Raw genomic sequence first — 4,114 nt, 5'->3', positions numbered from 1 at the left:
TTTAATTAGGAATTTGGTTGAGGTGTGGGTGGGGTCATCAAGTACTCTGTAGTTGGCGCTGAATTTTGTGGTTTGTAATTGATGGATTGCTTGTTGACTACGTGTGTTTTACTCTTGGGATTTGGTGTTTATGTTTTTGAGGAATAGTGAGAGGTTTGATATGGCTCATGGATGATGATTGGTGTATGGTCGTTACGTGCTTTGATATACTATATTTAGCTATAGCATAAATATTTTCCCCAAAAAAAGGTTGATCCGAGCACTTTTCTCATTCTGGTAGCATTTTTCCAACACTTCCACATCGCAGTCGTCCCAGATTTGAGCATTACAGGTTAGTTTTCCATTGGTATTCATGGTTTTGTTTGTATGTTTTCCCTGATTCCATGTTTGTATTGATGTAGCAGGTTCTGTTGTTTCCCAAATAAATATGGTTTTGTTTGTATGTTTGTAATGCTCATTAAAGCTTTTGTTTGTATGGTTATGGTTATTGCTGCATGACCATTGTTCTTTTTGAATTTATCAGCCAAGTTATATGTTTTTACTATTAGGTAACATTTTTTTTAAAGAGCATTATGCCTACAAATAATGGGCTTCAAATCACAATTATTTGTACATGTAAATACAATACTGTTAATAATAAATTTGTACATGTAAATGAGATAAAAGTTATATATTTTTTATGAAATTATATTACCATTTAAAATGTTATTATCTAGTTTTAAAACTTCAATTTCATTATTAAACTAAATCTTTATTCTTCATTTTATTTATTTTGAAATTAGAAAACCTTAACTAAACTAATCATCAATAAAAAAATTTCAATGATCAAACTTTGAACATGCTTTAAGTAACTAATCAATATATTTATACGATATCATTTTAGGTCAATTAATTTGGGTGATTTTAATTAACTAATCAATATATTTAAATGTCCAAATTATAATGAGTTTAGTTATAATCTAACAAATACCAACCTTCAAATTTTACCTCAATTAATTTTACCTCAATTGTACATAATATATTAAATTTTAATATAAGTTTTGAAGAAATAAAATGCTCATGGATTATAATTAACCTTTTATGCACGCAATACATGTTATTTAAAACAAATGTTAATTGATTCAAACATTATTTTTCCCTATAATGGAAATAATGTTATCTTAATTATAAAAATGGATAAATGGACTGAAATTTATTATTGTCTAATTCTATCTTAGATTTTAAGTCAATTACATTATACATAAAATATTCCTCATTCATAATATGATTTCCTATAATACATAAATTATAATTGTGAAAGTGTAAGGAAGTTTTTAAAATTAACATATATATAATATGATAAATAAAATTATACAAATTTTACTTAAAAGTCAAATTTGGTCATTAAATTAATAAATTCTATAGAATTCGAAATTTTAATAATAATAATTTTTGATGAAAAATGCTAAACATGTATTTTAAACTTGATACTAGAAAGATAAGTAACAATTCTTGTAAAAATAAGTCCTCTTCAAAGTTATATATATTTTTACAAAATGAAATTATCATTTAAAATGTTATAAAAGTTATAAAACTTCAATTTCATTATTAAACCAAATCCTCATTCTTCATTTTATTTATTTTGAAATAAGAAAACCTTAATTAAACTAATCATCAGTAATTAAATATACTTTTCATTATTATTTGGGTGATTGATAAAGAAATGAAATTAAAGTTGCAACGATATCATTTAGTAGATAATTTTTTGCTTCGTGTGTTCTAAATTTGTGCTTTGTTTATTTTATTTGATAATGTGTAATTGCAACTTCAATTCTTTGATAGTGTGTTCTAATTTTAAAATGTTGCAGTAATGGCTCGTCTGCCTTTAATTGCACAAAGTGTGAGGCGTAAAAGAATTAGTATTGCTGTGACAATATGGTTGGAAATCTGTAGAATCGCGATTTGGTTCTTATTTAGAATGGGTGCCAGCCTTAGCCTACATAGACCAATGATTAGGTCCTATACCGTAGATTTTTATGCAAAACGGGATTATGTGAATAGGCTTGTATATGCTAGTGACGAGACTGTATTGAACAAGTTAGGATGAATAGAGTGCCTTTTAAAATTATGTGAGATGTTAGAATCGATAGGGGATTGAAGTCGACAAGGTTCATGCTTGTTGACGAGCAAGTAACAATGTTTTTACATATCATCTCCCATCACTGAAAAATCGAGTTATCAAGCATCACTTTAGAAGGTCCGGAAAAGCTGTTAGCGAGCATTTCATAGTGTTTTAAATCTTGTCATACGCTTGCAAGATGTGTTATTTAAAAAGGCGGAGCCAATTACAGCCGATTCTTCTGACACAAGGTGGAAATGGTTTAAGGTATAGGACTAAGTTTTATATATAGCTTCAACAACATTTACTTGATTTAGATTTAAATTAGTATTCTAACTCAAGGTTTTATATCATGTGATATAGAATTGCTTAGGTGCTCTTGATGGAACCCACATCAAGATTAGGGTTCCAACAGTTGATAAACCTAGATATCGGACGCGAAAAGGTGACATAGCAACAAATATGCTAGGTGTTTGTACACCGAGATGCAATTTGTTTATGTTCTTCTGGTTGGGAAGGTTCGATTCTTGATGGACGGGTTCTTGAGATGCCATTAGTAGAAGACATGGATTAAAAGTTCCTCATGGTAAAATGTATAGTTAGAGGACTTTGATTTATTCATTAAGATCAAACTTTGTGTCTGAATTAATCATTTTTAATATGAAACTTATTTTATAGGTTGTTATTATCTAGTTGATCTTGGATACACAAATTGTGAGGATTTCTTGCACCATTTAGAGGACAATGATATCATTTGAACGAGTGGCGTCGGGGTTATCACCAAGTTCTCCGCAAGAGTTTTTAATATGAAACATGCCTCAAGACGTAATGTCATTGAAAGATGCTTTGGCTTATTAAAACTTAGATGGGGAATACTTAGGAGTCCATCGTTCTATCCTGTAAGGGTGCACAATAGAATTATTATTGCATGTTGTTTGCTCCATAATTTTATTGAACCCATATGAGTAGTGATCCCATTGAAGCGGAGGTGGGAGAAGGATTACCTACAATTAATGTGGTGGATGACGATGAACCGAATATCACAAATATTCATCCATCGGATGCTTGGGCTACGTGGAGGATGGAACTAGCCAACCAAATGTTCGATGAATGGCAAGCATCTAGAAATTAGTTTGTGAAACTTTTGTGAAACTTTTGTATTGATTTTTGTATTGTACTAAACTACGAAATTATAATATAATTTCTTCTAATTCACATGTGTTATAATTTTAAATTTTTGTGCTATGGAACTTTTGATTCATGATATTCAACTTAATTACTTAGATTTTATAAAGTGTTGACCTTTTGAATCATGATATTAAAATAGTAATTAATATAATTTGTTTTTTTGTTCTTAAGATCATTATGTCGTGTTCCGAATCAAATGCTCAAGCTTCTCGAGGAAGCAAAAGAAAATGGGTTCGAGGAAGATGCGCATTAGTTTCAACATGGTGGACTGCACAATGTTGGAACATTTAATCTCGATACGGGTTCAAAGCGGTTATTTGAACGAGTTGGAAAGAATGCTACAAACGGTTTTACCAAATGCAATGTTGAAGGCGAAACCTAATATTGAATCAAGGATTAGGTTACTTAAAAGGAGTGGTCAATCGTCTCGACATGCTTAATGGCCAAAACAATAGCGGTTTTGGTTGGGACGAGCATAGGCGACTTCGTTGTTCTTTGAAGATGCGGATTGGGAGTCCTATTTAAAGGTAAGATTATTTCAAGTCTTTATTATATTATTTTTACCAAACTTACGACTAATATGATTTCCTCATTTTTAGAGTCACAAAAAGCCGCCTAATTCAGATTTCGTACTTTCCCTTACTATGACCACTTACTACCATATCGCAAGAGATCGAGCAACTGGGAGAGATGCTCAAACAGCTGCTGATGTTCTTGAAGAAATACATGCTGATGATGTACGTACTACAGATATGAATGAAGAGAGAAACACATTCTATGACTGCGAAGCTGACGTCTCTTTAGACGACATGGATGTTTCTGATACGG

The 4,114-nt window shown here is 30.8% G+C and overlaps 1 long non-coding RNA gene across 1 annotated transcript; it reads left to right on the top strand.

Annotated features, from left to right (window-relative positions):
• Window positions 1–272: 272 nt before the first annotated feature.
• On the top strand, window positions 273–515 carry LOC128034142 (uncharacterized). The gene is made up of 2 exons (XR_008190250.1): window positions 273–331; window positions 405–515. It is a non-coding gene; the product is annotated as an uncharacterized LOC128034142 (long non-coding RNA).
• The last annotated feature ends 3,599 nt before the right edge of the window (window positions 516–4,114 follow it).

This window comes from Gossypium raimondii, chromosome 10 (genome assembly GCF_025698545.1).
Source record: "Gossypium raimondii isolate GPD5lz chromosome 10, ASM2569854v1, whole genome shotgun sequence".
NCBI lineage: Eukaryota > Viridiplantae > Streptophyta > Magnoliopsida > Malvales > Malvaceae > Gossypium > Gossypium raimondii.
The sequence above is the reverse complement of the archived record's forward strand: the minus strand, read 5'-3'. Positions and strand labels throughout refer to the sequence as shown.